Below are 21,315 nucleotides of genomic sequence, written 5' to 3' on the forward strand. Positions count from 1 at the left end.
TATTGAGCGCTTACTGTGTGCAGAGCACTGTACTAAGCGCTTGGGAAGTCCAAGTTGGCAACATATAGAGACGGTCTCTACCCAAGAATGGGCTCACAGTCTAGAAGGGGGAGACACCTGCAGATCTGTCTGCTATGTTCACCGAGGGCTGATACAGAGGAAAGGGGCTTCAATTAAGCAGGACAGATTTTGGCTGGTCACAAGGCAGAACATCTTAACTGCCCGGTTGAGAATAATTATGGCACTGTTGTAGGTGCTGGGGAGGTTACAAGGTGATCAGGTTGTCCCACGGGGGGCTCACGGTCTTAATCCCCATTTTACAGATGAGAGAATTGAGGCACAGAGAAGTTGTCATTTCCCCGAAGTCACACAGCTGACAAGCAGCGGGGCCGGGATTTGAACCCACAACCACTGACTCCCAAGCTGCTTCTCTAAAATACCACTGAATGAATTAAATGAATGAAGAGGAAATGAGGTCTTAGTTGGGGAAGGTCTTTTGGAGATGGGCTTTTAATAAGGCTTTAAAGGCTTGTCTGCTGTGTGACCTTGGGCCAGTCACTTTACTTAGCTGTGCCTCAGTTTCCTCACTTGTAAAATGGGGATTAAGACCGTGAACCCTATGTGGGGTCAGGGACTGTGCCCAACCTGATTAACTTGTATCTACCCCAGTGCCTGGCATATAATAAGCGCTTGAATACCATAAAAAAAGACAAGGTTTTTTGGAACTCCTCTGGGATCAAAAATTGATACTCCTGGTCTTACGGGAGCAAGAGAAGTGCATTTGCAGACTTCCTCGGTTCGTTGATTTCGTGTGTATAACCTTCACAGGCTAGGGTCATTTTAACTGAGTCACATACCTGAGCAATTTTAAAAACAACTTCAATCCTGGCAAAAAGTGTTGGGGTAGCTCGACTCACTGATGTTTAATTCCGGACCTAATTATCAGGGGAGCATGCCCAAATCTAGTCAGGACTCTTTTCCCAGTCACCAGTGGGGACTGATGTACCGATACACTCTAGTTCCTTTTAAATCAACTCACAAAAGTCGGGAAAAATGGCACTAACGCAGACTATCTGTCTGAGTGAAACACCATTAACTTATCCAAATGAGAAATGGCCGTATCAGTAAAGAGAATAGATTAGAATCAAGTGAGCAAAAGAATATCAATCCCGTATTCTGCTCTATCCTCATAGCTCCGTCTGACTCCCTTGAGACCTTATTACTGTCAAGCCTAAGATGTGTAAACACGCAGGGAGAAAAAAATAACTGTTTTATTTTGTACCAACAGAAAATACTGGGGTGGCAGGAGGACTTTTGCACCTTAATTCATGGTGACCACATCTCCATCATCATCATCATCATCATACTCAGTAGTTCCTTTAGTGCACAGCCATTTGCCAAACACCAAACTAGACGCTGGTGAAAATTCAGTGGAAATTAGCCGGCCTGTATGGGAATGAATTCTGGATCTTTCATCTTGTTCTAAAAAATGATAGCATTTTATGGCTACGACTATTTTGGTCTGAATTTTGGAGGAGTATCAAAGGTTTTTGAGATAATGCAGAATAATCGTACTAATTTCCCACTCCCCAGGATCTGAGTTCCTTTTGACCTGATTACTTTTAAAGTAGACAGGACCATTAGACCGCCACCAGAATGGAAGGAACTGGAAGTTTAACAAACCAGGCGGCTCCCTACCAAGTTGGCCAGGAAGTAATGTACTTCAATCAATCATTCAATCGCATTTACTGAGTGCTTACTGTGTGCAGAGCACTATACTAAGCGCTTAGCGCTGTACTAAGTTGATGGACCCATTCCCTGCCCACATGAGCTTACGGGCTGGAGGGGGAGATAGACATTTAATATAAGTGAATAAATTATGAATATGTACATAAGGGCTGTGGGGCTGAGGGAGGGATGAATAAAGGTCCAAATCCAAGTATAAAGATGACACAGAAGGGAGTGGGAGACGAGGAAAGGAAGGCAGTGAATTAATTAAGCTCTCTATAAATGTGATTGAATGAATACTTGCCCTGGTTGGGGTGGGAAGAGCATATAAGACTGTTTTCTGGGTTCAGTCAGGGATGAGACCCAGGGAAGACTCAAGAATGCCTTTTTAACCCTTCCCCCAGCACTTATGTTCATAGCCTTAAATTCTGCTGCTTCCCTTATCTTTATTTTAGTGTCTGTCTTACCCACTAGTCTGTAAGTTCCTTGAGGGGAAGGATCTTGTCTACAAATGCTACCAACTCTCCCAAGCACGTACCCACAGTAATTCATTTAATCGTATTTATTGAGTGCTTACTCTGGGCAGAGCACTGTACTAAGCGCTTGGGGGCTTACCAAGTGATCCACTTAGTAAGGGATCCATTTGTGGGCTGACATTGAACAGAAAGATTACAGGTGGCTGTGATTACAGCTGTCACGAGGACCTAGGGAACAAATCAATCAGGGGGTGAAAGGATGGTAGGTGCCTTGGAGAGGGAAGATTTGTAGCAACATTTAGGAAGATGGAAGAAATAAGTGGGGTTCCCAGATAAGGGGTGTCCAATATTTCCATCCCAGCCTGGCTTTATTCATTCACTCGTATTTATCGAGCGCTTATTATGTGCTTAGCACTGTACTAAGCGCTTGGGAGTGTACAATGCAACAATAAATAGACACATTCCCTGCCCACAAGCAGTTTACAGTCTAGAGGGGGAGACGGACGTGAATATAAATAAATAAATTACAGATATGGACATGGCTGCTGTGGGGCTGGGAAGGGGGGGAATGAATATATGAAGCAAGTCATGGTGATGCAGAAGGGAGCGGGAGAAGAGGAAAGGAGGGCTTAGTCAAGGGAGGGAAGGCCTCTGAGAGGAGGTGTGAAGGCTTTGAAGTGGGGGGAGAGTAATCCTCTGTTGGCTGTGAGGAGGAAGGGTGTTTCAATTTATTTATTTATTGAGCGCTTACTGTGTGCAGAGCACTGTACTAAGCACTTGGGAAGTACAAGTCGGCAACACATAGAGACAGTCCCTACCCAACAGCGGGCTCACAGTCTAGAAGGGGGAGACAGAGAACAAAACCAAACACACTAACAAAATAAAATAAATAGAATAGATATGTACAAGTAAGATAAATAGAGTAATAAATTTGTACAAACATATACAGGTGCTGTGGGGAAGGGAAGGAGGTAAGATGGGGGGGATGGAGAGGGGGACGAGGGGGAGAGGAAAGAAGGGGCTCAGTCTGGGAAGGCCTCCTGGAGGAGGTGAAGATGTCAGGCCAGAGGTAGGATGTCCCTGGCTCTGGGGGGGCTGTGCTCTGCATCCCACCTAAGTGGGCCTAGGTCTTTTAAGTCCTCCCTGCTCCTCTTCCTATGTTCACTGTGGTGCCACCAGGCACTGGGGAAAGTAGAGTCCCGATGGCGGAGTCATGGTTGGCAACCCACTGTGCTCTGCACACAGTGCTCTGCACACAGTAAGCGCTCAATAAATATGATTGAATGACTGAACCCACCGCCTCCTCAGCCAGGCCGCTCCAAATCTCACCTCACGTTTCTTCGCTGAGGAAGACCAGGTCGAAGCAAGCCAGGCTAGAGGAAAATGCCTAACTGAGCGGCGGAGTGACAGAGTCTAAAACTGCCTGCCAGCTCTCTTCATTTTTGACCCTATCCAATCCATCGAGATCAAACTCTGACCGCCAGAAAAGCTAACGGGCTACCCTCGCTCCCTAAGAGAGGGAAACTAATCTGTTCTCCTGGCCTCTATTCATTCATTCATTCATTCAATCGTATTTATTGAGCGCTTACTGTGTGCAGAGCACTGGACTAAGTGCTTGGGAAGTACAAGTTGGCAACATATAGAGACGGTCCCTACCCAACAGCGAGCTCACAGTCTAGAAGGGGGAGACAGACAACAAAACGAAACATATTAACAAAATAAAATAAATAGAATAGTAAATATGTACAAGTAAAATAAATAGAGTTATGATGACACTAGCCACATCTGTCCACCTACCCAAGGTAACACAGAGTATCACGGTCCCTACCCAACAGTGGGCTCACAGTCTAGAAGGGGGAGACAGAGAACAAAACCAAACATATTAACAAAATAAAATAAAATACATAGAATAAACATGTACAAATAAAATAGAGTAATAAATACGTACAAACATATAAACATATACCTATAGATACATTTTATTTGTACATATTTATTCTATTTATTTAATTTTGTTAATATGTTTTGTCTTGTTGTCTGTCTCCCCCTTCTAGACTGTGAGGCCACTGTTGGGTAGGGGCCGTCTCTAGATGTTGCCAACTTGTGCTTCCCAAGCGCTTAGTACAGTGCTCTGCACACAGTAAGCGCTCAATAAATACGATTGAATGAATGAATGAATACAGGTGCTGTGGGGAGGGGAAGGAGGTAAGGCGGGGGGGTATAGTAATGATAATAGTGATGGGTTTTGTCAAGCACTTACTCTGTGCCAAGCACTAGCATCGTCAGGTCCCACATGGGCCTCACAGTCTAAGTAGAAGGGAGAACAGGTATCGAATCCCCATTTTGCAGATGAGGGAACTGAGGCCCAGAGAAGTGAAATGACTTGCTCAAGGTCACACATCAGGTAAGTGGCAGAGCCGGGGTTAGAACCCAGGTTCTCTGATGCTCAGGCCCCTGCTCTTTCCGGGAGGTCAGTCTGCTTCTCGAGTTTAGTCAGAGAGCATCAGAGCACACGTTTCTGAGCCGGTGGTGGTGGGGCAGCCGGTTGGAATAACACGGATCTCGTGCTGAGTGTTTTTTGAAGCCTAATTTCATCCATTCATTCAATCGTATTCATTGAGCGCTTACCGTGTGCAGAGCACTGTACGAAGCGCTTGGGAAGTCCAAGTCGGCAACAGATAGAGACGGCCCCTACCCAACAGCGGGCTCACAGCCTAGAAATGGGAAGTGATCGTGATCCAACAGGCCCCGGGATCTGGAAGAAGTTAGCGGAGTTATTCCTTTGGAAGCGATTAACAGGAGAAAGACTATTTCTGGATTTCTTTTGACTATTAATAAGGGCCGGGCTGCCGAGCTCTGCCTAGGAACACGACACACGTGGGTGCCGATGCGTCAGCTGAAGGCAGAGGCTTTATCCTTGCGACGGAGAAGGGAATGCTCAGCTGTTATCTTTTCCCAATGCCCTCGCTTCCCAAGGAATTTATGGGAAATGCCGGTCTGTTTGCTTGGCTAGCTCCCAGCCTTCCGGCCCTACTCCTCTTCACTGTCCTTGGAGAAGCAGCGTGGCTCAGTGGAAAGAGCACGGGCTTTGGAGTCAGAGGTCATGGGTTCAAATCCCGGCTCCGCCGCTTTTCATTCAGTCGTATTTATTGAGCGCTTACTGTGTGATTTTGGGCAAGTCACTTAACTTCTCTGGGCCTCAGTTCCCTCATCTGGAAAATGGGGATTAAAACTGTGAGCCCCCCCGTGGGACAACCTGATCACCTTGTAACCTCCCCAGCGCTTTGAACAGTGCTTTGCATGTAGTAAGCGCTTCATAAATGCCATTATTATTATTACTAATGCCTGCCAGAGGAGGTGGTAAAAGCAATAGTATTTCTTAAGGGTCTATCCTATCCAAAGCACTGGGAAAATAGACATAAGTAAGAAATAGACATGGTCCCTGACCCCCAAGAGAGTCCCAATTTATGAGGGTTGGATGAGGAGGTTGCATTCTCAAAGAATCAGGTACTGAGTGATGAACCAGAAGAATTCCTCCCCACAGCACTTGTGTATATATATATTTGTACAGATTTATTACTCTATTTTACTTGTACATATTTACTATTCTATTTATTCTGTTAATGATGTGCATATAGCTTTAATTCTATTTGTTCTGACGATTTTGACACCTATTTCCATGTTTTGTTTTGTTGTCTGTCTCCCCCTTCTAGACCGTGAGCCCATTGTTGGGTAGGGACCGTCTCTATATGTTGCCGACTTGTACTTCCCAAGCGCTTAGTACAGTGCTCTGCACACAGTAAGCGCTCAATAAATACGATTGAATGAATGAATGAATTCACCTTATTGCAGGCAAGTTTACAGTTTGTCTACTGATTTCAATTAGCCCTTAGGGCTGGAAGATCTTCGGGGTGGGGAGGGACAGGGTGGCCAATATCACTCCAGTCTGTCAGTCAAGCAGTCAATCAATCAATCGTATTTATTGAGCGCTTACTGTGTGCAGAGCACTGTACTAAGTGCTTGGGAAGTCCAAGTTGGCAACATATAGAGACGGTCCCTACCCAACAGTGGGTTCACAGTCTAGAAGGGGGAGACAGACAAAACCAAACATATTAACAAAATAAAATAGAATAGATATTCTACAAGTAAAATAAATAGAGTAATAAATATGTACAAACATATATACATATATACAGTCAACTGTAAGCTTGTCATTAGCAGGGAATGGGTCTACTAATTCTGTTGTACTCTCCCAAGCGCTTAGTACGGTTCTCTGCATATAGTACTTCATGCTGCTGCCCCGATTGTCTTTGTCCAGAAACGCTCTGGGCACGTTACTCCCCTCCTCAAAACTCTCCAGTGGCTACCAATCAACCTGCGCATCAGGCAGAAACTCCTCACCCTGGGCTTCCAGGCTGTCCATCCCCTCGCCCCCTCCTACCTCACCTCCCTTCTCTCCTTCTACTGTCCAGCCCGCACCCTCCGCTCCTCCGCCGCTAATCTCCTCACCGTACCTCGTTCTCGCCCGTCCCGCCATCGACCCCCGGCCCACGTCCTCCCCCGGGCCTGGAATGCCCCCAATCCCTCTGCCCATCCGCCAAGCTCGCTCTCTTCCTCCCTTCAAGGCCCTACTGAGAGCTCACCTCCTCCAGGAGGCCTTCCCACACTCAGCCCCTTCCTTCCTCTCCCCCTCTTCCCCCTCTCCATCCCCCCCAATCTTACCTCCTTCCCTTCCCCACTGCACCTGTATGTATGTATATATGTTTGTACATATTTGTTACTCTATTTATTTATTTTACTTGTACAAATCTATTCTATTTATTTTATTTTGTTAGTATGTTTGGTTTTGTTCTCTGTCTCCCCCTTTTAGACTGTGAGCCCACTGTTGGGTAGGGACTGTCTCTCTATGTTGCCAACTTGTACTTCCCAAGCGCTTAGTACAGTGCTCTGCACACAGTAAGCGCTCAATAAATATGATTGATGATGATGATGATATAGTAAGCGCTCAATAAATACCATCGACTGACTGAGTGCTTACCGTACTAAGGGCTTAGTGGAACTTCTCTGGATCCCACTTCACCTTCTATAAAGCCAAGGGAGGAGTCAGAACTTAGAAACAGAGTGAGGGGTACCCAACTCCAATCAATCAATCGGTGGTATTTATTGAACGCCTACTGTGTCCAGACCACTGTACCAAGGGCTTGGGAGAGTTCGGTCCAACAGAGTTGGTAGACACACATTCCTTGCCCACAACGACTCAATAATAATAATAATAATAATGATAATAATAATAATAATGGCATTTGTTAAGCGCTTACTATGTGCAGAGCACAGTTCTAAGCGCTGAATGACTAGTCTTTGCACTAGTAGGTGATGATTTGCTTAAAGGAATCTGTCAAGCCACGTACCTTCGGTCCCAGTTTATTTTAACGGTACTTGTCGAACATTTAATGGTATTTATTAAGTGCTTACCAAAGTACTCTGCTAAGCACTGGGGTAGCACTGCCTTCCCCCTTCTAGACTGTGAACCCACTGTTGGGTAGGGACCGGCTCTACATGTTGCCAACTTGTACTTCCCAAGCGCTTAGTACAGTGCTCTGCACACAGTAAGCGCTCAATAAATACGATTGATTGATGTGAGCCCACTGTTGGGTAGGGACCGTCTCTATATGTTGCCAACTTGGACTTCCCAAGCGCTTAGTACCATGCTCTGCACACAGTAAGCACTCAATAAATACGATTGATGTGAGCCCACTGTTGGGTAGGGACCGTCTCTATATGTTGCCAACTTGTACTTCCCAAGCGCTTAGTACAGTGCTCTGCACACAGTAAGCGCTCAATAAATACGATTGATTGATGTGAGCCCACTGTTGGGTAGGGACTGTCTCTATATGTTGCCAACTTGTACTTCTCAAGCGCTTAGTACAGTGCTCTGCACACAGTAAGTGCTCAATAAATACGATTGAATGAATGAACTGAAGGTTTTACTTTTGTTTTAGTTGCTCTGACACGTGCCTACTGTAGGTCTTCGGACAAGTCTCTTAACTTTTCCGGGCCTCAGTTTCCTCATTTGTATTCTCCCTCCCTCTTAGACCGTGAGCCCTGTGTGGAACAGGGGCTGGGTCGGATCTGATTGACTTGTTTCTACCCCGAGTGCTTGGCATGTAATAAGCACTTAACGAATACTAGATTTATTATTATTGCTAGCTGATAATAATCAGCTTAAGATGCTTTTGTTTTAGTTGCTCTGACACGTGCCTACTGTAGGTGTTCGGACAAGTCACTTAACTTTCCCGGGCCTCAGTTTCCTCATTTGTAAAATGGGGATGAAATACTTATTCTCGCTCTCTCTTAGACCATGAGCCCTGTGTGTAACAGGGACTGGGTCGAATCTGATAGACTTGTTTCTACCCTGAGTGCTTGGCATGTAATAAGCACTAACGAATACTAGATTTATTATTATTATTATTGCTAGCTGATAATAATCAGCTTAAGATGCTTTTGTTTTAGTTGCTCTGACACGTGCCTACTGTAGGTGTTTGGACAAGTCACTTAACTTTCCCAGGCCTCAGTTTCCTCATTTGTGAAATGGGGATGAAGTACCTATTCTCCCTCCCTCTTAGACCGTGAGTCCTGTGTGGAACAGGGGCTGGGTCGGATCTGATTGACTTGTTTCTACCCCGAGTGCTTGGCATGTAATAAGCACTTAACGAATACTAGATTTATTATTATTGCTAGCTGATAATAATCAGCTTAAGACGCTTTTGTTTTAGTTGCTCTGACACGTGCCTACTGTAGGTGTTCGGACAAGTCACTTAACTTTCCCGGGCCTCAGTTTCCTCATTTGTAAAATGGGGATGAAGTACCCATTCTCCCTCCCTCTTAGGCCATGAGCCCTGTGTGGAACAGGGGCTGGGTCGGATCTGATTGACTTGTTTCTACCCCGAGTGCTTGGCGTGTAATAAGCACTTAACGAATACTAGACTGTGAGCCCGCTGTTGGGCAGGGACCGTCTCCATATGTTGCCAACTTGTACTTCCCAAGCGCTTAGTACAGCGCTCTGCACACAGTACGTGCTCAATAAATACGATTGAATGAATGAATGAATGAACTAGATTTATTATTATTATTATTGCTTGCTGATAATAATAATAATTATAAGAGCCTCCTCATTCTTGATGCATTCCGGATCTGTTTGCCTTTTGCTGCCACTGTCCACGTCCAGACCAGGCAACGTTGGAATTGGGCCTCAATGTTATCTAACGCCAACCTACTACAATGCCTCGATTTCATCTCTCTCTCCTCTGACCTGAAACTCCCTTCCCTTTCCCATCTGACAGTCCACTCACTCCCCAACCTTTGAAATCTAATTAAAAATCGCATATTTATTTATTTATTTAATTTATTTGTACATATCTATTCTATTTATTTTATTTTGTTAGTATGTTTGGTTTTGTTCTCTGTCTCCCCCTTTTAGACTGTGAGCCCACTGTTGGGTAGGGACTGTCTCTATATGTTGCCAATTTGGACTTCCCAAGCGCTTAGTACAGTGCTCTGCACATAGTAAGCGCTCAATAAATACGATTGATGATGATGATGATCTCCGAGAGGCCTTTCCTGACTAGGCCATCATTTCCTCTACAACCTTTCCCTTCTGCATCCCCTATGCACTTGGATCTTTAAACACTTGGTTTTCACCCCACCCTCAGCACCACAACATAAGCTTGTTGTGGGCAGGGAATGTACCTGCTTATTGTTTGACTGTACTCTCCCAAGTGCTTCGTACTCTGCACAAAGTAAGCGCTCAATAAATTCGACTGACTGACTTCATCATCATCATCAATCGTATTTATTGAGCGCTTACTGTGTGCAGAGCACTGTACCAAGCGCTTGGGAAGTCCAAATTGGCAACATATAGAGACAGTCCCTACCCAACAGTGGGCTCACAGTCTAAAAGGGGGAGACAGAGAACAAAACCAAACATACTAACAAAATAAAATAAATAGAATAGATATGTACAAGTAAAATAAATCAATAGAGTAATAAATATGTACAAACATATATACAAGTACTTAAGTACATATCCATAATTTAATGTCTGCCCCCCGGCCTTGTGGAGTCAAGGAATGTGCCTATCAGCTGAGAAGCAGCGTGGCTCAGTGGAAAGAGCCCGGGCTTTGGAATCAGAGGTCATGGGTTCAAATCCCGGCTCCGCCACTTGTCAGCTGTGTGACTTTGGGCAAGTCACTTCACTTCTCTGGGCCTCAGTTACCTCATCTGTAAAATGGGGATTAAGACCGTGAGCCCCCCGTGGGACTACCTCATCACCTTGTAACCTCCCCAGTGCTTAGAACGGTGCTTTGCACATAGTAAGTGCTTAATAAATCACTATTATTATTATTATTATTGTATTTTACCCTTCCAAGTGCTTAGTATAGTACTTCATCATCATCATCAATCGTATTTATTGAGCGCTTACTGTGTGCAGAGCACTGGACTAAGCGCTTGGGAAGTCCAAGTTGGCAACATATAGAGACGGTCCCTACCCAATAGTGGGCTCACAGTCTAAAAGGGGGAGACAGAGAACAAAACCAAACATACTAACAAAATAAAATAAATAGAATAGATATGTACAAGTAAAATAAATAAATAAATAGAGTAATAAATATGTACAAACATATATACATATATACAGGTGCTGTGGGGAAGGGAAGGAGGTAAGATGGGGGGGATGGAGAGGGGGAGATTATAACCACTCAGTAAACAATAATAATCATAGTTATGGTGTTTATTAGGTGTTTACTATGTGCCACTACAACTGACTGATTGATGTTTTCAATGGTATTTGTTAAACGGTTACTGTGATTGAGCACTGCCCTAAACTGGGAATTGATTGAGCGATTGATTGAGGTGAGCAGTCCTCACTGTGCACAATGGAGAGCTGAGCTGATTTTGAGTTAATTGATAGTCAGATAGTGGACCCCAGCCACGATCGATAATGAGCCCGGTGTCGATCCAAGCCTTCTGCTAGGGATGCGAGTCGGGGACAAGGATCCCAATTAGGTCCAAATCTGATCACCGTCACAGTCTCAAGCCTGGAGCGAGTTGGTCTTCCTTGCGTGTCAGACCCAGAGGCTAATCAGAACTGAAGTCAGCATCATTTTTAGGTGCCCGACTGCATCTCCGGGGAGGATAGAAACCTGTCTGACTGGATGACTAGACTTGCTTCTCAAAAATTCAATTATTCACAGATAGTCGGGCCTAAAATAGTTATCTGGGAAATCATGGAAATGTGTCACAACCTCTGGACGATTCTGGTGTTATTAACCCATCAGCTAATGAATATTGACTTTCCAATGGTACATAGAGGCAAGCAGAAGCCTGTTGGTCACCATTCTCCACCCAGAGCCAGCATCATTCATTCATCCATTCATTCAATCATATTTATTGAGCGCTTACTGTGTGCAGAGCACTGTACTAAGCGCTTGGGAAGTACAAGTTGGCAACATATAGAGACGGTCCCTACCCAACAGTGGGCTCACAGTCTAGAAGGGGGAGACAGACAGCATCATTCTGTATAATAATAATAATGATATTTATTAAGCATTTACTATGTGCAAAGCACTGTTCTAAGCGCTGATGTCATGTATATTCATTAGAGAAGCAGCGTGGCTTAGCGGAAAGAGCACGGGCTTGGGAGTCAGAGGTCATGGGTTCTAATCCCGGCTCCGCCACTTGTCAGCTGTGTGACTTTGGGAAAGTGTCACCCGTCATCCGGGGACGGGTTCGTTCGGTAAGCGGCGCGGCGAGAGAGAGGGAGATAGAGAGGCCGGGGACGGAAAGCCTGAGTTTTATCTAAAATTTATTCCGTGAGGCGAATTGAATTATTTAATCGTTTAGGCGCAATGAATTGAACTTCCCTTTAGGGAGGAATGTGATTAATTAGTAATATTGGAGCTTTCCTAACGGGAGGAACGCACTCATACGTTAATCGCGCGTGGCAGAACTCCCAGGTTCCCCCCAGGCGGAGTTCCCTTACAGTTTATTTGCACGTGGAATTGAACTTCCCTTTTGGGAGGAATGTGATTAATTGGTAATATTAGAGGAACACACTCATACGTTACTCACGCGTGGCAGGTCCTACCCAGGCGGAATTCCCTTACGGCTTGTTTGTAGGCAGTGGGGCGGTTAGCTCCCACCCATGTGCACTTCCCACTCGGGAGGAATCCACTTGATTTACATCCCCGTGGGGAAGCCCCTAGCTCCCACCCACGAGGATTTTCCATTTGGGAGGAATCCATTCATTCGTCCCATGCCCATGGCCAAGCGCCTGGCTTTCCGCCCCACGAGCGTCCGGTGGGATGGGACAGTCACCCATCCATCCCACGGCTCCTCACTAGGGGCTCGCTAAATATCACTGGTTTGATTTATTGTGGCTTACTTGTCACATAGTAAGCACTTTAAAAAATACCATAATTACTATCATTACTCTCCCAAGAGCTTAGTACTCTCAGTGGGCGCTCACTAAATATCATCGGTTTGATTTATTGTGGCTGAACTGTAGTGAGCGTTTGACTTCAAACCCTAATCCCAATTTCACTTGGAGTACCTCTTCCCCTCTTCAACACAGGTCAGCTTCCAAATACATAGAATATTCTATTTATTTTATTTTGTTAGTATGTTTGGTTTTGTCTCCCCCTTTTAGACTCTGAGCCCACTGTTGGGTAGGGACTGTCTCTATATATGATGCCAATTTGTACTTCCCAAGCGCTTAGTACAGTGCTCTGCACACAGTAAGCGCTCAATAAATACGATTGATGATGATATAATAATAATAATAATGATAGTATTCTCACGCTCTGGACAGAGGCGCCCTGCAGCCATCTGCCGCAAGTCTCCATCCTCTGCCCACAGGCTCAGAGGCTGCAGGTATTTATCACCTGTGCTCTTAGGCCATTCCAGCTTCCAGCCTCAGTTTACCCAATCTCTGCCCTCCCCCGTTCTCCATACCTAATTTGATTGGCACGGGGGCGAGGGACACCTTCTGGGTTCCCGGCTTGGGCTGTCAATCTAGCAGTTTTGGTTCATTCATTCATTCAATCGTATTTATTGAGCGCTTACTGTGTGCAGAGCACTGGACTAAGCGCTTGGGAAGTCCAAGTTGGCAACATATAGAGACGGTCCCTACCCAACTGTGACAGTCTAGAAGGGGGAGACAGACAACAAAACAAGTGGACAGGTGTCAAGACATCAGGACAAATAAAATTAAAGCTCAGTGCACATCATTAACAAAATACAATAGTAAATATGTACAAGTAAAATAAATAGAGTGATAAATCTGTACAAACATATATACAGGTGCTGTGGGGAGGGGAAGGAGGTAGGGCGGGGGGGATGAGGAGGAGGAGAGGGCAGTGTGGGAAGGCCTCCTGGAGGAGGTGAGCTCTCCGTAGGGCTTTGAAGGGAGGAAGAGAGCTAGCAGCGTGGCTCAGTGGAAAGAGCCCGGGCTTCGGAGTCAGAGGTTGTGGGTTCAAATCCCGGCTCCACCACTTGTCAGCTGGGTGACTTTGGGCAAGTCGCTTCACTTCTCTGGGCCTCAGTTCCCTCATCTGGAAAACGGGGATTAAGACTGTGAGCCCCCCCGTGGGACAACCTGATCACCTTGTAACCTCCCCAGTGCTTAGAACAGGGCTTTGCGCATAGTAAGCGCTCAATAAATGCCATTATTATTATTATTATTATGTGCGGAGGGAGGGTATTCCGGGCCAGGGGGAGGACGTGGGCCGGGGGTCGATGGCGGGACAGGTGAGAACGTGGTTGCGGGGGCGGTACCCCACCCTCACTTCTGAGTTCCACCTGCTGTCTCAGGCGGTCACGAGATAGCCTTTGACCTTGAGATGGCCGGTACCCCAGGTCACCTTGGGACAGCAAGTCTCTTAACTTCTCTGTGCCTCAGTTACCCCATCTGTAAAATGGGGATTGACTGTCAGCCCCATGTGGGACAACCTGATTACCTTGTTTCTACCCCAGTGCTTAGGACAGTGCTTGGCACATGGTAAGCATGTAACAAATACTGTCATCATTATTATTATTTTATGTATTTGGAAGCTGACCTGTGTTGAAGAGGGGAAGAGGTACTACAAGCAAAATTGGGATTAGGGTTTGAAGTCAAACGCTCACTACAGTTCAGCCACAATAAATCAAACCGATGATATTTAGTGAGCGCCCACTGAGAGTACTAAGCTCTTGGGAGAATAATGATAATAATTATGGTATTTTTTTAAAGTGCTTATTATGTGACAAGCACTGTCGTAAGTGCTAAGGAAGAGCCCAGGCTTGGGAGTCAGAGGTCATGGGTTCTAATCCCGGCTCCGCCACTTGTCAGCTATGTGACTTTGAGCAAGTCGCTTAACTTCTCCGGGCCTCAGTTCCCTCATCTGTAAAATGGGGATTAAGATTGTGAGCCCCGCGGGGGATAACCTGATCACCTTGTATTCCCCCAGCACTTAGAACAGTTTTTTGAGCATAGTAAGCACTTAACATATACCATTATTATTATTATTATGTAAGATAATCAGGCCAGACGCAGTTCCTGTCCCGCATGGGGCTCCCAGTCAAAGGGGTGTGGGGAGGAAATACTTCATCTCAATTTAACAGATGAGGAAACTGAAGCACGGAGAAGTGAAGTGACTTGCCCAAGCTTCATCATACTGTAGGTAAGTGGCAGAGCTGGGATGAGTTCCCAGGTCCCCTGACTCCCAAGTCTGGAATGAACAGAACCCAGGAACTCATTCCTGCCCTCAAGAACCTTACGATCTAATGGAAGTTGTCATCATTTTACTGGATCATACGTGCCTTATTGAAGGGCCACCTCCTCCAAGAGGCCTTCCCAGACTAAGCCCCACTTTTCCTCATCTCCCACTCCCTTCTGAGTCATCCTGACCTGCTCCCTTTTGCTCTTCCCGGCACTTCCAGGGCAACGGCACTTACGTATATATCTCTGTAATTTGATTTATTTGTACTGATCATCATCATCATCATCATCAATTGTATTTATTGAGCGCTTACTATGTGCAGAGCACTGTACTAATCGCTTGGGAAGTCCAAGTTGGCAACATATAGAGACAGTCCCTACCCAACAGTGGGCTCACAGTCTAAAAGGGGGAGACAGAGAACAAAACCAAACATACTAACAAAATAAAATAAATAGAATAGATATGTACAAATAAAATAAATAAATAGAGTAAAAAATATGTACAAACATATATACATATATACTGATGTCTGTCTCCCCTCCTCTAGACTGTGAGCTCATTGTGGGCAGGGAATGTCACTGTTTACTGTTGTAATAATAATAATGATGATGATGGCATTTGTTAAGCGCTTACTATGTGCAGAGCACTATTCTAAGCTCTGGGGGGGATACAAGGTGATCAAGTTGTCCCACGTGGGGCTCACAGTCTTAATCCCCATTTTACAGTAACTGAGGCTCAGAGAAGTTAAGTGACTTGCCCAAGGTCACACAGCAGATGTGGCAGAGTCGGCATTCGAACCCATGACCTCTGACTCCAAAGCCCGTGCTCTTTCCACTGAGCCACACTGTTGTACTGTCCCAAGCACTTAGTACAGTGCTCTGCACACAGTAAGCGCTTAATAAATGCGATTGAATGAATGTGTGAATAATCTGTAATTGTGCGTTATGAACTACAGACGTCTGTTGATGCCGATGATGGCATTTGTTAAGTGCTTACTATGTGCCAAGCACCGTTCTAAGCGCTGGGATAGATACAAGGTGATCAGGTTGTTCCACATGGGGCTCACAGTCTTCATCCCCATTTTACAGATGAGGGAACTGAGGTGTAGAGAAGCTAAGTGACATGCCCAAAGTCACACAGCTGACAGGCGCACAGTGTGTAGTACCTTGAGGACACAATCAACCTTGTTCTATAAGAATTCTCTATCTGTTGCCAACTTGGACTTCCCAAGCGCTTAGTACAGTGCTCAGCGCACAGTAAGGGCTCAATAAATACGATTGAATGAACGAATATGTACCTGTATATGTGTTTGTACGTATTTATTACTCTGTTTACTTATTTTATTTGTACATATTTCTATTCATTGTATTTTGTTAATATGTTTTGTTCTCTGTCTCCCCCTTCTAGCCTGTGAGCCCACTGTTGGGTAGGGACCGTCTCTATATGTTGCCAGTTTCTACTTCCCAAGTGCTTAGTACAGTGCTCTGCACACAGTAAGCGCTCAATAAATACGATTGAATGATTGAATGAATATGTACCTGTATATATGTTTGTACGTATTTATTACTCTATTTTATTTGTACATATTTATTCTATTTATTTTATTTTGTTAATTTGTTTTGTTCTGTCTCCCCCTTCTAGACTGTGAGCCCACTGTTGGGTAGGGACCGTCTCTATATGTTGCCAACTTGTACTTCCCAAGCGCTTAGTACAGTGCTCTGCACACAGTAAGCGCTCAATAAATGCGACAATGAATTCTCACTCGGTGGGGTTAGATTCGATATAAATGATCAGATTCACTTGCATTCTGACAAAGGCATTTAGCATTGATGTGAAACGTGAAGCCTTGGATTTTAACCCGGCAAGACCTGGAAGACTCCTGGGAATATTGCTATGGAAATCCTTCCTGTCTTGGTTTCAGTTCTATTAAAGCAGCCAAGGTATTGATTGATTATCCTAGGGGTCGTCAGCTTGAGGTATTACACTCCTGAGGATGCTTCAAAGGACGGATTGGGGTAAGCAAGGGCGCTCAGAAATTAAAAAGGAAAAGAAAAAAAAATGATCAAATGAATTTAGCTACAATACACAAATGGAACATTTTTGTTTAGACCTTATTTCCACTTTCCATACACATGGTCAGCTCTAGCAGATATATGTTTCACCGTATGTTTTGGCCAGATCATTCCTGCAGAAGCAGGGGATATTCTTCTGGCCACGTGAGCCCGTCTAGATATAACACAACGTGGCGTAGTTGGAAGAAACGGTTGTGCGCACGCTTGAGCCGTCAGATACAGGGTGAGTACCACACTGCACATTTTTCTCAGTGAGGGATTCTTTGAGAAATGATATAGGATAGCTGAGAGTATGTTTAAATTTGATTGTTTTAGGCTTTTAGCCGGCTACTTTGAAAAAGAAAATTCACATGTGTGATTGTCGCTGAGACAGTTGGTCTTTGGCCCCGTGATATGGTTTGACAGCGAGGCTTGGCTCTCCCACTGAATAGTAAAACTCTAGTCTTAGTCTGGGTCGTTTGTTCGTTCAGTCGTATATGTTAAGCACTTACTATGTGCAAAGCACTGTTCTAAGCGCTGGGGGGATACAAGGTGATCAGGTTGTCCCACGGGGGGCTCACAGTTTTAATCCCCATTTTACAGATGAGGTAACTGAAGCCCAGAGAAGTTAAGTGACTTGCCCAAGTTCACACAGGAGACATGTGGCGGAGCTGGGATTTGAACCCATGACCTCTGACTCCCAAACCCAGACTCTTTCCACTGAGCCACGTTGCTTCTCTAAAGCAGCAAGGAGAGTGCATTCCCATGGGTGCTTTGTTTCGTAGGGAAATCCCCCGAGAACCCTGTGAGAAAATCCCCGAGAGTTCCTTTAAATATATTTTAAAAAAGCCTCAGCTCCCACCTCAGCACCCCCGAGCCAACTATACACTTAGACCCATCAGTAACACTTCTGTTCCTATCGATGGCCATACCCTCCTATGTATACCCTCTCTTCCATCTGTAAATTATTTTGCGTCAGCCTCCCCGTCCTGACTGTAAACTCCTTGAAGGCAGGGATCACGTCTTCTAACTCTATTGTACTCACCTAAGAGGTTATTAGAGTAATAATGCCGTCGTTATTATTATTACAGTGCTCTACCCAGTAGGCGCTCAATAACAACGAATTTGTGTTTATTGAGAAGCCACAGAAAGTCCTCCCCACCCCAAAACGCCAATCCCCCCAGCCGGTGAAGTCGGCTGCTATTTGGAGATCACGGGATGCACCTAGTGGATAGAGCACGGGCCTGGGAATCGGAGGACCAGGTTCGAATCCCGGCTCTTCCTTCTGCCTGATACGTGACCTTGGGCAGGTCACTTAGCTTCTCTGCACCTCGAATACCCTCCCGAATACCTGTCCTCCCTCCTATTTAGACTGTGGGACAGGGACTTGTTTCTGACCTGATTATCTTGTATCTGCCCCAGTGCCTGACGCATAGTAAATGCTTAAAACGTACCCCAATTATCGCTACTGCAACCCAGGATGATGTTTGCCCCGTCCCAATTCAGTGAAAGAACCTCTCAAAGACCAGACCAATGGAAATTGGGTTCATATGTCCGAGGATGACAGGTTTAACAGACCTGAGGAATCCTGATTTATCAGAAGGCTGTTATCGAGAAAGGGCGCGTTGGCAAAGAGCCGGTGATATTGCTTAGGCAGCAGAAGCTGAATTTCATCTCCAGTCACCCCAAAGTGATGCTCCGTGACAGAAATCAGTGATTCCGGTTTTCTGAAGTCTTTTGATCACTGTTTCCAGAAACTGCCTCTTCTCTTCCCTCAAGAGGATATTTAGAAGTGGAGATTCTCCTCCTCTGTTCTGTACCGCTTGCTTGTAGCGAGGCTGGTGGAGCCAAGTTATAGCGCGGCAGCTTTGGAACACTTTCAGTCCCCCAAGAATAAGCTTTAGATCCCCGGTGACGGAATTCTGCTCCATCTGATGATCGCAGAAATGATTGTGGTTGGACTAGTCAAGCGCTTTATTTGAATCCATCCCCATTTCTATGGTGATTAAAAACTCCCTTGCACCGACAACTGACAGTGGGGGACAATTGTTTCTATTTTTTAACTCAGTGAGACAAAGTTTTTTTTTAAAAAATCCATTCTCTTGGGTGTAATTTTCTCTTTGAGCATCTAAACCATGAAAAGCTGCCAAGTATTTCCAGTCATTTTCCTTCCGTGCATGTTGGTCTTAAGACTTTTTTTCCTCTACTGAAGTTGGAGTATTTTGAATTAAAGTAACATTTTACATTAGCAATTCATCCCTCAAACAAGTTTGAAGAGTCACGATAGCTAACCAAAAACAGAGTACTGACTGTAAGTCCCAATATCCCTAGGATTGTCTATATTTTCATGTTCAGCTTGTGAAATATTTAACACTGCACATATTCCAGCAGGCTCTTAAAGGCCTAGTTGTGATTGAAAATTTGTTGAGTAAAAACATACCTTCAAATCCCTAGTCAATCTCCGTGACAACATGTGGGGAAAAACTAACGTATTTCTGACAGATACTTATCAGGTCAAATTATCACCCTGAATGCAGTTAGGCACAAATTAGCTTGGCACATCATTCATTTAGCAATTTACGTTTCTTTCAAGTTCTCAGTCGCGGCATCTTCTGGATTTTCTAAGCTTTGCCAAGATCTGTTCTGGGAAAATATGGGGAAATTAAGAAATTCAGACTATTCTTAGATCAATAGAGCGTACTGAGGCTTGTATGGGAACTAATTCAGATTGTGAGCCCTCCCAGAAACAGGGATTGTGTTAAGTCCCACCTATGTGTTATTTTGCCACACTGTAATGATAAACAGGCAAATTCCCTGCCCACAACTAGCTTACAGTCTAGAGGGGGAGACAGACGTTAATAAAAATAAATGACAGATATGTACCTAAGTGCTGTGGGGCTGGGAGGGGGGATGAATGAAGAGGGAAAGGGCTTAGTCAGGGAAGGCCTCTTGGAGCAGATGTTTTGTCAATAATAATTTTGGTGTTTGTTAAGCACTTACTATGTGCCCAGCACTAGATATGGAATAATCAGATCAGACACCTTCTGTATCCCACACCGTGCTCAGAGTTTGAGGGAAGAATAGGTATTTAATCCCCATATTACAGATGGATCAATCAGTCAGTGGTAATAATCGAGTGCTTGCTGTGTGCAGAAGACTGAACTAAGCCCTTGAGAGAGTACAATACAACAGAGTTGGTAGACAAGTTTCCTTCCCATTAGGAGCTTTCAGTCTAGACGGGGAGACAGATATTAAAATAAATTAGGACTATGTACATAAATGCCGTGGGGCTGAGGGTGGGAGGAATATTCAGCGCTTAAAGGGTACAGATCCAATTGCATAGGTGATGCAGAAGGGAGAGGGAATAGAAGACATGGATAAATAATGTGTCATGCCCAAGGTCACAGAGCAGGGAAATCGGATTAGACCCCAGGTTTCCTGGTTTCCAAAACTTTCCTCTAGGTCATCCAGCAGGAGCTGGCAAGAAGGGGAACAACAAGGGATGCAATGAAGCATCATGGCCTAGTGGAAAGAGCCTGGGCCTGGGAGTGTGAGGTCCTGGGTTCTAATCCTACCTCTGCCCTTGGACCAGTACTTTGTCCGTACAGAGCTCCTGAAAATATGGGCATGCTTAATTTACCTCAGGCTTGTCCTGTCGAGTCTTCGCCAGCCCATGGCGACACTATGGACCATCTCTCCCAGAACGTCCCACTCTCAGTCTGCGATCGTTCCGGCAGTGCATCCATAGAGTTTTCTTGGTAAAAATACGAAAGTGGTTTACCATTCGCTCAGTCAACTTGAGTCTCCGCCCTCGACTCTCTCCCACGCCGCTGTTGCCTAGCGCAGGGGAGTTTTGACTTGTAGCAGATGGCCTTCCACTCGCTAGCCACTGCCCAAGCTAGGAATGGAATGGGTAGGCCTCTGCTTGACTCTCCCTCCCGTAGCCGAGACTGGAAGAGGACTGGAAATTCTCCCGGTGGGACCCTGAGAGGGATTACCTCACACTATTGCCAATCTTTCTTCATCATCATCATCATCATCATCATCAATCGTATTTATTGAGCGCTTACTGTGTGCAGAGCACTGTACAAAGCGCTTGGGAAGTCCAAGTTGGCAACATATAGAGACAGTCCCTACCCAACAGCGGGCTCACCGTCTAAAAGGGGGAGACAGAGAACAAAACCAAACATACTAACAAAATAAAATGAATAGAATAGATATGTACGAGTAAAATAAATAAATAGAGTAACAAATATGTACAAACATATATACACAGATCACCCCGCCCTGTAAAAGAGCCCAGTT

At 45.1% G+C, this 21,315-nt stretch overlaps 1 non-coding gene across 1 annotated transcript; it reads right to left on the bottom strand.

Annotated features, from left to right (window-relative positions):
• Positions 1-20,866: 20,866 nt before the first annotated feature.
• LOC119935936 lies at positions 20,867-21,004 on the bottom strand. The gene has a single exon (XR_005453533.1). It is a non-coding gene; the product is annotated as a small nucleolar RNA SNORA7 (small nucleolar RNA).
• Between the last annotated feature and the right edge of the window lie 311 nt (positions 21,005-21,315).

This window comes from Tachyglossus aculeatus, chromosome 12, assembly GCF_015852505.1.
Source record: "Tachyglossus aculeatus isolate mTacAcu1 chromosome 12, mTacAcu1.pri, whole genome shotgun sequence".
Taxonomy (NCBI): Eukaryota; Metazoa; Chordata; class Mammalia; order Monotremata; family Tachyglossidae; genus Tachyglossus; species Tachyglossus aculeatus.